The 13,462-nt window shown below is 38.5% G+C and overlaps 1 protein-coding gene and 1 long non-coding RNA gene across 35 annotated transcripts in view; both read left to right on the top strand.

The window, feature by feature from the left end:
• Positions 1-13,462, top strand: part of LOC108274794 (uncharacterized) — a 588,939-nt gene that overhangs the window by 140,153 nt on the left and 435,324 nt on the right. The gene's annotated exons all lie outside the window — the stretch shown is intronic.
• Positions 1-13,462, top strand: part of LOC108261135 (uncharacterized) — a 278,821-nt gene that overhangs the window by 101,330 nt on the left and 164,029 nt on the right. For 2 of the 3 annotated variants that reach the window (XR_008397867.1, XR_008397865.1), the window contains 3 exons: positions 1,876-1,920; positions 3,760-3,867; positions 4,203-4,280. This is a non-coding gene — a long non-coding RNA (uncharacterized LOC108261135). The remainder of the gene's footprint in view (positions 1-1,875; positions 1,921-3,759; positions 3,868-4,202; positions 4,281-13,462) is intronic. The other variant, XR_008397866.1, reaches the window with a different exon arrangement.

The raw sequence follows: 13,462 nt of genomic DNA, 5'->3' as shown, positions 1-13,462 counted from the left end.
ACAGGTACAAAGTTAAAAAAAAAAAAAAACAATAAAAATTAACAGAAGAAAAAATGTCCCCTGAACTCACCTGGTTCAAGTTCAAGCGGGAGAAAACATCCGGAATGGTTTCAAACTATATTGTTTATTTCTCACAAACAGTCTCTCAATGGAAAATAGAAACAATAAAAACTGGCTAAAACATACTTTCTAACCACTCAACAGATCCTCGAATTCACTTGCAACCACGAGAGAAAATGTCTTCCCCTGACTCTGCAACAGCTGACCTGTGTGGAGGCGTGGTCAGGACAAAAACTTAATAATTTAACTTAAAATTATTCACACTTTGAAATATGTATACAAATTAGTAGAATCTATTTCATTTTTAGAAATGCACTCAAACTTAAATAATTTAAGTATGTTGTAATTAAATTAAGTAGATATGAATCTGGGCTAACAGTGCAGGAGAACACACAACACCCGTCCATCTTTTTTGTTTCATCACACACTTGTAGAAGCATCACAACTTTACATCTAAATCATTTTCATTACACGAATGTGCAGTAGATTTTTAAATCAGAACGCAGACTGAAGTCAATGGAACACCGCATATTATCATTCACATCGAAACTGAGACTGTTTGAGCGATGCGGTGAGGAGATCTATCAGGGTGAGGGATATGAGAAGCGTGTGGACGTTCCTGAGGAAGAGCTGCGTAAGAGGAACTGTTCCATGGTGTTGCAAAGTAAGGGTGAAAAGAAGAAAGAAAAGAAAGAAAGTAATCTAGATTTTAATTTTCCCATCTCACACCCCCTCTCTGCAGTATCTGAGTTCACTGTATCTGGACATGTGGGGTCTACAGCTGTCCTGCCGTGTGAACTGCAGACTGAAGTCACTGGAACACCACATGTTATCTGGAAGATCAAATCTGAGACTGTGTTTGAGCGACACGGTGAGAAGACCTATCAGGGTGAGGGATATGAGGGGCGTGTGGACGTTCCTAAGGAAGAGCTGCATAAGGGGAACTGTTCCTTGGTGTTGCGCAATCTGACACCTACTGATGCAGCTGTCTACTGGAGCGCCAAGATACACACAGAGACAAATGGCAAGACAGAAAGAGTAGAGATCAGCCGTGTTTATCTCTCAGTCGAAGGTAAGTGAGTGAGTCTCAGTAGATCACACACTGACCATCACACACATCAGAAATCAAAGCTGGACATGAGGGAGAATTGGAAAGGCACTAAGTTTACTGTATAACAAAAGCGGTTCATATGGGGCAGTTTAATGATCTCAGTGTTTTAACTACTAGTTGAGGACTTCTGCACTGAACAGCTAATTACAAAGCTCTTTATGTGTGTGTGTTAGATTGAGGCAGGAGAACACACAACACCTGTCCATCTTTTTTGTTTCATCACACACTTGTAGAAGCATCACAACTTTACATCTAAATCATTTTCATTACACGAATGTGCAGTAGATTTTTAAATCAGAACGTCTTTACCCCAGACAGCAGGAACAGTGGAGCTGAAATCATTCTCTTGGTTATTTGTACAATGTATTACCTATGAAATACTATTTAAGTGATATTCATTGTCAAAATATTCAGTTGACATTATTCTAAAATATTTGATCATTTATTATAATCACATATTATAGTGTTACTAATATGAAAGCTTTTATTTTAGTGGAGAGGGTGAGTTAATAAGGCATGTTAAAGCAGTACTGGAGTTAAAGGTAAGACTGAGAATGTAAACACTGAGCTACATTAGTAGTGACCTGACCTACATGTGTCCCTGATCTACAGGTACAAAGTAAAACACTTTAGCATCATTGAGAAGAGTTCACACAGAAGAGCTGTGATTGTACCAAGATGATCAAATGTTTTTTCTCTTACAGAAAAACAGAATGAAGAGCGTGAAGCTGAAAAGGAAGTTCCCAGAGGTGAGATATACTTGTGTATGTAATTATCTGTAAAGCAGATTTAATTTCTTATACAACCAGTAACATTCATTCCATTTATTTCAGTATGTTAAGTTCACTGGACTTTTTTACTCCCTAATGAATTCTGTCCTTCATTTTTTTTGTTATTTTTGTTTTTAATTTTCTAACTTGGTGTCACGAATCGGGAACGGAGGCGGAAGCAATTGCGGCTAAGAGCTTTATTAAAAAGAGATATGCAGATAAATACAAAATCGTAAAACAGGGACATAATCAGAAACAGTCACCGGGTCGGGCGATCGGCAAACAGGCATAAACGGGGCGAGGCAGAAATCGAAGTCGGGGTCACTGGAAACGGGTTCAAAACACAAAACAGGAAACATGAAACTATGACTGGGAACTGGGAGCGGAAAACCCCAGCGTGGTCTAAGAGAACTAATCTAACGTTAAACTAAATTAATCTATCGAGGTACGTAACGTTAACTATCTACTATCGAACTATAATACTCCGCGAAGTGTACTGGGAGGCGAGGGGTATATATCCCGAACATAATCAGTGTTAAGTGCTGACAGCTGAAAACAATAAAGGACACACCCTCACACAACAACCAATGACAGAACAGGGAGGAGACAGAACAGAAACAAAACAAACGCACGTGTCCACAGTAAACAATGTCACAGTTATCAACATTCGCTCCGGCTCTCCAAGCGCGCTGCAAGCTGCAGCTCTGTCTAAAGGGGAGAGCGTGACACTTGGTTAATTATAATACATGGCCAAACTTATGTGGGCGGACCATTACACCCATATGTGGTTCTGACTTTAAATTAGTGTGGAGCTGCAGCATCCCAACCATTGAAGAGCAGCAGCAGAAAACCACGCCACTCACTTCAGACTGTAATGGAAGTTCGCATCAGTGCAGTTTTGAGTGTGTAATGGGAGTGTAATATTGTAGTAACATGCTTTCCGTATCCACAAATAACACAACACACCAGTTACTAGTAACTAGTACAGTGATGGTTAAAAGTTGGTATTTATTTCTAGTTCTTACTAAATATTAATTTATAATCATTATAGTAATATTTATAGAAAAACTTTATATTAAAAATGTTAATTTTGGAAGCACTGGTGTAATAAGCAGATTTTTTGGCTGTAAGAGACTAAAATGGTGTAAAGTTTAAAAAGTACACTATAATGTCTAATTGTTTGATATTAGTCAACATTAAATGATATTCATATTATGATATTTTAACTGGAAAAGTTACATTAATGGGTAATTTTAATATGGTGATATGTCACTGCTACAGTTACTCATTATTATTGAGTACACATTAGAAAATTGATGTTGTGTGTAAACAAGTACAAACCAGTTTTACCATCCCGTCACCTACTTATTACTTATTATTTAAAACAACAACAAAAAACATGTTCTTGAGCTTATAATCTTATAATTCTGGTATCCCTGTAGAATTATTTACTCAAAACATGAAACACTGGGTTATTAACAATTAATAATTATGAGAGCATCTGTAATAGCACTCTAGTTATTTCATGATAACAGATGTTAAGTGTTCATTTTGTTACAATAGAGAAAAAATATTTTTGCTTATAAATAAAACATCCATATTTCATTATTGGAAAAATGGACAAAATGTGATGTGTAATGTTTAACTGTGTTGTGATTTCATAAATGTGATTATACAGTACATAAAGACATTTGTTGAATAAGTCATATAATTGTGATTATAGGTGGGGTGACTGTTAGGATAAACAACAGCTGTAGTAGTTTTTGCTCGACCTGTATTTTATAACACAATTGTTCATCTGATCTTTCTTTCCTTTAGCCGGGTTTTGGTCAGGAGTAGGAGTAGGAGTAACTGGGACTATTGCAGTGATTGCAGTGATTGGAGTGATTGGTGCTGTGGTGTACTGGTGTAAAAGAAGAAGAAAGCGTGAGTAGCACCGTATGATTAGAGGAGGACGCTGTGTTTACCACAAAGCTGTTACATGGTGTTTAATTCTTTAGCAGAATTAAACCAGAGGGCTGCTACAGAAGCTAAATTAAACATAACTTTGTGTCACTTTGACAGTTTTTAAGGATGTTTAAATTTTTGTACAAGACTGGTGTGATTTATTCTCACAAAGAAATTCATGTAAATGTTTACAAGGAATAAAATGACAGCTTCTGCATTGCTTTCACATACAGATCATTTCCACAGTAAATTAACTAGACTTAACCCGTTATTAAGATTCTGAAGTGAGTTCACTTGGGATTTTTTTTCTGCAGAAAACCGCAGAAACCCTGATCCTCCACACACCTACTCGCTGCCTAATACACAAATAAATCCTGCAAAGACAAGTCAAGGTGAGAATCATTGCTGTTTTAACCTTATAAATGTTCTTTAACCACCAAACTTAACTTTATGTTTCAGATGAAAATCCTAATGATCAAGGAGAACATCTGCTGAACACATGACAGGACGATCATGGTGAGTATCAGATGGAAACACTAATCCACAAGATGTTATCTGAAAGTGCTTTTTAACCCAAACAGCATCATCCTCAATAACTATCTAATTCATCCTTGTTTTCTTATTAGCCCTAAACTTGAGGATGTATTTGTTTTCATTGCTATTTAACAAACATTATAATAAATGACACTGCAATTAGAAAAAGTTGTTCTGCACCTGATGACAGCTGTAAACTGTCTCCTTACTCACTTTATCTCTTGTCTTGATCTGGCCTTGTTACACCCCCTGAACCTACTTGTGTTCACTAACACAGAAACCTGATAATTACATGAATGTGACGAGACCCATGTTACTGAAGAGATTATTGACAGAATTGGTGTGGACCCTCTGAACAGTGTGTGGTCACATTCAGAGCTATAAAGAAGCGTTTCCTGTGCTACTCTCTTTATGTGACTGCACTGCTAAAAGGGGTATCCTCAGCATCATGTGAAAGTCTTTACTTGACTTCTTCTTCTTTTCATTTAAGCTCTACTCATACTCACTATAAAGAATGGGAGATCATTTATTGGTGCCTTTTGACATTAGGTCTTTAACCAACATTTTATTCCCCTAACAAACTCTCCACAGCGGTTACTAATGACATTTACAATATTAGGCATGATGTTAACACGCACACCTGGTACTTATTTGCATATTAGTGTAATTCCCAAAGCTTACACAGTCCCCTCCGAAAGTATTGAAGAGACAAATTCTTTTGTTTTTGCTTCATCCATTGCACCTCACTGATCATATCACATGTTTCACATTTAGGGTTTAATGAGCATTATTATGTAAGTCATGTCTAGCACCTCACACAATGTCTCAAGTAAAGGTTTCTGCGGAACATTAATGAGTCTTCAGACCGGATACGCATTGTTCAACCATCCAAACTACGGTAATGGTTAGGGTTTGGGTTATTTTAACAAATCAGGTTAGGGGGTTGAAAAACTCTTATGCCGGTTTGAAAATGTCCAATAATTGGAAAACACGTTTTTTGTTCTGCAGAGACACCTCACCCATTGTCTAGCGTCTGTCTTCCCTTGCTGTTCATTGCTTTAGTTATGTACGTTTTTGCCTTGATGTCCCAATTCATGTTTTAGTGTTTCTAAGCAACTTTATTTGTATTGTTTGTTTTTTCACTAAACTACAATCTGCACTTGCATCTGTCTCCACCACCGTTACATCAAACAATTATATTTACAGTGTATAGAACTTTTAAGAATAGACACGACACAAAGCAGCTTTACAGAAATCCAGATATATTTGTTTTCCTTTTTTATATATTTTTTTTTTTAATTTGTAAATCCATATATATATATATATATATATTATATTTTGTAATCTTTTTTCCTGGCATGTCACCTACAGTTGTTATGCGCTGTTCTTCACAATATCTTTTCTACAATGTTTTATCGGTACTCTTCTGCAGAGCTTTATCCTTGGAATTCATCATCGTGCCTGGCGGCCAGAGTTTACAAAACCTGTGGCACTAGGAATTGCTCGTCACTAACACTATGCGAGGGAGACCTGGTGACGCTCCTGCCCTGAAGGAACTTCCTCCTTTAGATTGTTTGTTTTTTAATTCTCCAAGAGCTGTAGGTCGTGGAGGTGGAACACCAACAATTTTTAAGAACTGTTTTAATGGTGCAGCTTTCCAAGGTTGATTTTCCTCCCTCCTTTCTATGTGCGCTAGTTTGCAGACCAGCTACATTTAACAAGGACTTTAATATGGAATTCCACATTGATTTAAACATTTTGCTATTCGTTTTTAAAGCTTTGCATGGACTTGATCCTCAGTACATGTGTGATCTCCTTACCCTGAATACTGCCTTAAGATCTCTCTGATCATCCAGTCAAGTATTCCTTTCAGTGCCTTGTTCATGTTTTAAGGCCAGAGGTGACCGGTCTTCCTCAGTAGCTGCTCCCAGGCTCTGGAATAATCCCATTGTTCATATTAGATCTTCACCCTCTATTGCTATGTTCAAATCTTCTTTTAAGACCCACTTTTATACTTTATCTTTTACGTCAGTATTAGGGTGTAAAACTTTCTTTTGTCCACCGGTATTTGGTATTATTGAATGTTTGTTTATGAATCTGTTTTATACTATTTGTACAGCACTCTGATTTCAATTTCTATTGTAAATGTGCTTTATAAATAAATAAACTAATCCCTAATTTAATAACAATCCTACATTCATACATAATGACATCTAATACCAACGGACTGCAGAGTTTACAGCCTACAGGTAACTGTTACTTTCTCATGAGGGTGAGGGAAGGAAAAATGCTAATTACATTATTGGGTTTTGGAAAGAATTTGCACCGTGGATCTGTTCCCATTTTGTTTTTTATTGTTGACCTGATCTGTTAATTTTGTATTGTTTTGACCTTTGTCCTGTCTAGTTTAACCAGTTTGCTGATCACCTGACATTTTTACCTTCTTTTTTAACCTTGACTCTGTCTTACAATTTGGAATTGTTTTGTCAGTTTTTTTGTATTTTCTTTCTTTTTTTTCTCTTTTTTTTTTAACATTACAACACTTTGTGCACCTTCACATTGTGACAGGGCCCTATAGGCAAAATATAGGAATGGGGCCCTATTCAGTGTTTTAACAGATTCAAATTTTCAGCATACTTTATTCAGCATTAATAATTAAAAAATATTTTGCATGTTTGGGGGGTCCTTGGCTTCAAGGCAGTTGCCTATGTTTGCCTAGTGCTTGAGTTTTGAACAAGCAGGATAAACAGGGTGTCAGGTTCTACAGGTTCTACAGAGTTTTTGTGGTTTCCATAAACACCTGCGTATCCACATGCTCATGTACAAATAAATCCTTCACTGCACAAATATGACTCAGATTTCCCTTTATTTACGTGGCAGATGATTAAAGCAGCTTACACACAAGACACAATCAAATTCGACCCAAACACAGATTGGAGCTGTAGTAGCACCTCAGTGTTCTGCTTCTTGTGGCAGTCCTAAGTGGAGGGAAACATTTATACAAATTTAGTAAATCCAACTACGCCACCCTGGGGGAGAACCAGGGAAATACTCCCAAATAAAGGGGCACAGAAGTTTTACCTATCAGGGAAAAGAACGTGAGTGAGACGCGAGTACGAATATAAAAGTTACATTTTACTATGACACTTAATCATTAGAACTAGACATGTAAATATAAAATCGCTCTCCCATGAAGCACAAAAAGGATTTTAAAACTAAGCACTTCTCCAGGCCCAGGCTTGGCAGGAACAAGGTAGGACAGCTACAGCTCGGGAGATCATCCAAACCCACTGCAAGTCACACCAAAATCATCATACACTACCTACACCATCAGGAAGTTGTTGTGTTGCACAATGAGCACGCTTTGAAGCACACACCACTGAATACATGCAGCTAGCCTCCCCTGTCCCACCAAGACTCACTGGCTCTTGTAGAGAAAGAACACACCGGTTAACCCAAAATTACACAAACACTAAACAATAAACAAAGAAAAACAAATTACAGACACCATGGGGTGGTGACTAACACCCAGGCCCACAGACACCACCACATGAAATAGAGGCAGTTCACAGCACCTAAGCAGAACCAGAATTATGGTGAACAGTAAATAAAATGAAACATATAGTGAGAATAACGGTAAAGCAAAGCAAATCAGGTGAAACAAAACAATAAATAAAGCCATAAAGCAGAACAACAAAGTAAAACAAGAAACCGATCAAGCAAAACAGCAGCGGTATCACATGTAGTGTCTTCCGCTAGGGGGTTGTCTTAGAGTAGATTTAGATGCTCAACTCCCCACTCTCACCTTAACACAAAGATCGTAGTCAAACTAAATCTACCAAGTCCCCATGTGAAAAAGGGAGAGGCACACTTACCATTGGGTTGAACAAACACCAGACGCAATGTATGATTACTCACAGGTAACGCGGCTCGACATACATATACATACATATACATATACATACACATATACAGTATCTCACAAAAGTGAGTACACACAGCCATTAATGTCTAAACCGCTGGCAACAAAAGTGAGTACACCCCTAAGTGAAAATGTCCAAATTGGGCCCAAAGTGTCAATATTTTGTGTGGCAACCATTATTCTCCAGCACTGCCTTAACCCTCTTGGGCATGGAGTTCACCAGAGCTTCACAGTTTCCACTGGAGTCCTCTTCCACTCCTCCATGACGACATCACGGAGCTGGTGGATGTTAGAGACCTTGTGCTCCTCCACCTTCCGTTTGAGAATGCCCCACAGATGCTCAATAGGGTTCAGGTCTGGAGACATGCTTGGCCAGTCCATCACCTTCACCCTCAGCTTCTTTAGTGTGTTTGGGGTCGTTATCATGCTGGAATACTGCCCTGCGGCCCAGTCTCTGAAGGGAGGGGATCATGCTCTGCTTCAGTATGTCACAGTACATGTTGGCATTCATGGTTCCCTCAATGAACTGTAGCTCCCCAGTGCCGCAGCACTCATGCAGCCCCTAAGTTCATCTTGGTCTCATCAGACCACAGGACATGGTTCCTGTAATCCATGTCCTTAGTCTGCTTGTCTTCAGCAAACTGTTTGCGGGCTTTCTTGTGCATCATCTTTAGAAGAGGCTTCCTTCTGGGACGACAGCCATGCAGACCAATTTGATGCAGTGTGCGGCGTATGGTCTGAGCACTGACAGGCTGACCCCCCACCCCTTCAACCTCTGCAGCAATGCTGGCAGAACTCATACGTCTATTTCCCAAGACAACCTCTGGATATGATGCTGAGCACGTGCACTCAACTTCTCAGGTCGACCATGGCGAGGCCTGTTCTGAGTGGAACCTGTCCTGTTAAACCGCTGTATGGTCTTGGCCACCGTGCTGCAGCTCAGTGTCAGGGTCTTGGCAATCTTCTTATAGCCTAGGCCATCTTTATGTAGAGCAACAATTCTTTTTTTTCAGATCCTCAGAGAGTTCTTTGCCATGAGGTGCCATGTTGAACTCCCAGTGACCAGTATGAGGGAGTGTGAGAGCGATGACACCAAATTTAACACACCTGCTCCCCATTCACACCTGAAACCTTGTAACACTAACAAGTCACATGACACCGTGGAGGGAAAGTGGCTAATAGGGCCCAATTTGGACATTTTCACTTAGGGGTGTACTCACTTTTGTTGCCAGCGGTTTACACATTAATAGCTGTGTGTTGAGTTATTTTGAGGGGACAGCAAATTTAAACTGTTATACAAGCTGTACACTCACTACTTTACATTGTAGCAAAGTGTCATTTCTTCAGTGTCGTCACATTAAAAGATATAATCAAATATTTACAAAAATTTGAGGGGTGTACTCACAATTTGTGAGATACTGTACATACACATATACATACACATATACACACACATATCATTCAGCCATCGGCTAATGTTGCGATCACTGAACACGATCTCCGGCATCAACTCGTACAATGCACGCGCCACCAGCACCGCTCTAAGACTATAAATAAACAATAGCCTTGAGATGTTCACCTCATTACACCGTGAACAAAGCCTGAATGTACCTGAATGTGCCTGAATGGAAATGGGAACCAGAAATGCCAGGGGAGTGAGGAACCCCGAATCACCTAGACACCTATGCGCCTACCAATATATCGGTCCTTAAATAGTTAGGTAGCTCCCACCTTATTGGTCTGCTGAAGCCGTACCCCGAGCAGAGCCAATAGGATAGTTAAATCACTTACCCTGCCACATTCTGTAATGAAGTTTTCATCAGCTCAGGTCTTGTCTCCTCCTCTGTCCTAAGTATTAAACATTATTCACAAGTCCACTTCCTGTTCGCACAGTATATACAGTACATCTGTAAACTTCACATTGTGTGTTTATGTAAGAATATTTAGTTCTTGAGTGTAAGATCTAATCAGATGTGTTTGCCTGTTAGTGTACCCTGACCCTGACCCTTGCTTTATGATTTCTTATCCTGGATTTGCCCTTTGACCTCACTGTGACCCTTTTGACCCTTTGTGGCCTAGCTTTCTGGGTTGTGTGTTATTGTGGAACTGGACTCACACATGGAGCCTTAAACTGATGCTTACAGTAACATTATTATAAGTGTATTTTAGGGAACCTGAGGACACCGCAGAAATACAATTCACAATATAAAATCATGTAATACTAGTTACTATAGTAAAACCTAAATGAAGGAAAGGGAATATAAAATCAACAATTATAAAATGAAATATAAACAATAATAGAAAACTGTATGTTTATATACAGTTGCAATCAAAATTATTCACCCCCCATTGCAAATCAGGTTTATTGTCAAAATTTTTAATTTCAGATAGACAAATCAAACAAAAGCAGGTGAAATAGTTCAACACAACGAATGCTTCAAGTGTTTTCCACAAATTCAACTGAAAATTCTACTAATAATGATATCTCCAGTCTCAAAATTATTCACCTCCCTGAATAGAATCCCTCACAAATATACAGAACAGGTGTTGTCTCAAACACACCTGATACTAATCAAGGGCTTCATCAGCTGCAGCAGGTGTGCCTGAGCTGGAACACATGGAATACCTGAACTGGCTAGGGGTAGAAAATGCATGGAATACCTGGACAGGGCAGAAAAACGAAGCTATTAATGACTGCAAGCAGATTTCTGAGAAGGCAGGTTGTGAAAAACCCTCCAGTGACTGCAAAAGACCTCTGCTCATGAGGAATGGGTTAAGATTCCTCAGGAACGCTGCCAGAAGCCATGTCATCAGCAAACTTCACAATATGATTGCCCGGATATTTAGCCGAACAGTCATATGTTAATAGCATGTACAGCAGGGGGCTCAGGACACATCCCTGAGGGGAGTCGGTTTTAACGACGATAGGTGATCATGAGATGCCGTGGACTTTAACAGTCTGTGGCCTGTTCGTTCAAAAGTCCAGGACCCAGTTTCAAAGTGAGTTGGCTTGACGTTGGACGGTCGATATTCACAGATTAAGGGACCGTCTCTAAAGTTACCTACAACATAGGTATACACGTTTCTGACATCAATAGCATTTGAAGGGAATGACTTACAGTCACAAAACCAACTGTACAGTCTTTTTTTTTTTTTTTTTTTTTTTTTAGATTTTTGATATTTAACCCTACAATGCCTGAACCCAAAAAACCTACATGAATGCATAAAGGGGGTCAAAATGATCCGTACTGGATTGAATGGTTTTCTTCAAAAAATCGATGTCCTATTAATTAAATAATTAAAAGAAGCAAAAAGGGCCCCAAAACCAATAAAAACACATTCTTTTCATTTAAACTAATTTAAGGTTCATCTTTTTAACTAGATGTTTACCAAATATTATTACAAAATCAATAAATGTTGTTGTGAATCTTTATTTAAGAGACCCATCGTGTTAGTCAATTTAAATGAATGTTCTGCATTGTGCTCTCCGTTCTCTTTCCCGGCCATATAAATATAATGATCTTATTAGAAAGGTGACATTATTCATTTTGTTTTAGTGCATAAAACACAAAATGTGTGAAAACAAGTGTGTTAAGTGAAACAAAATGATTGACAGGATAACATTAAGCATTGAAACATTATTGCCTACTAATTTCCTATATATGTAGTATCTGGTAATTATTGTCTTTACATATCTCACTCACTTTACATTTAACAATGATTGTGAATTTCTTACTACTTATAGGAAAAGGTAATAGGTAAAATTATTGTAAGGATTCGATGGTGTTCAACCTTGTGAGAAGGCCAGTATACTTACACAAATGTAAATTCTTACGAAAATAATTATTAAGGATCCTGAGATCTGCGAGGTCTATGCCAAGTCTGGAAAACCAACAGCAGGGTTAGAACATATTTTTTTTCAAAATATATTTCTACATTTTTACATTTTCAAGATGATACTGAGAGCACTGACAAACAGTTTGGTACAAAATCTCATTTTTTGTTTAGTTTACTAAAGATCCGGTGGACACAGCATATCGTTCACCATTCAATACCCCATGACAAGAAAACACATCAAAAAGAAGAAGGGCCTCTTCACACTAGGGGCTAAGCAGTCATGCTTTTTTCTAATTTGTTACCCATCTTTGTAAGCACAGTAAATAAAATAAAGCTAAACATATTATGGAAATCTAATGGCTGCATGCATGGATTTTGATTCTTTATCATGTCCTGCTGGGTCTACCACAAACACGTGGCTGGATGCTACATGGAGATACTATGTAAGATAAAAATAGATGACACTACAAAACAAAGTTTGAAGAAAAACTTTGAGCTTGGTTTGAAAAAATCTGGCCTGAAAGTACAAATTATGGATGGATGGATTGATTAATTATTTCATTCATTCATTCATTCAACTACTCCAGAGTCTTGTGTGTGGTGTAGACACAGTGAAAAGCATATGGCCTTGTACGGGTTAGTTTATATTTGAATTTTGATGGTTGGTGTTTGAATAGTCTCTGCTCATCTGAACATTTACTCAATGTGATTTTTCAAGTCAACTGAATTATGACCATCCTCTATAGCAGAGATGCCCTAACTAGGGCCCGTGGGCCAAAGTTGGCCCGTGGTGACTTTTGATTTGGTCCACCATGCCATATATGAGAAGAGGGAAATACATCATTCATCAGCTCAAGAAAGTGTCACATGGGCCAGCTATCAGATTTCCACACTAACTACTAAATGTGGAAGAGCCTTTGCTACTGGAGAGTTCATCGAAGAATGCCTTGCAGTAGCTACAGAAGCAGTGTGCCCTTCTGAGATACGAACGTTCTCACAAATCAGTTTGCCAAGGAATACTGTTACCTGACGCATAGAGGACATGGCCCAAGACATTGACATCAAATCAAGGCAAAAGCAACTGCGTTTTCTGCCTTTTCAATAGCTTGTGACGAGAGCACCGATATATCTGATTCCACACAGCTGTTGGTATTTCTATGTGGAGTAAATTAAAATTTTGGAGTGACACAAATGCTGGCTGGCATTGAGACTCTTTCTGGTACTACTAAAGGAGAGGATCTTTTTTTGCTGTTGAGAAAGTGTTGAAAAAGTATGAATTAA

Source organism: Ictalurus punctatus, chromosome 14 (assembly GCF_001660625.3).
Source record: "Ictalurus punctatus breed USDA103 chromosome 14, Coco_2.0, whole genome shotgun sequence".
Lineage (NCBI taxonomy): Eukaryota > Metazoa > Chordata > Actinopteri > Siluriformes > Ictaluridae > Ictalurus > Ictalurus punctatus.
This window is presented reverse-complemented; position numbering and strand designations above follow the sequence as displayed.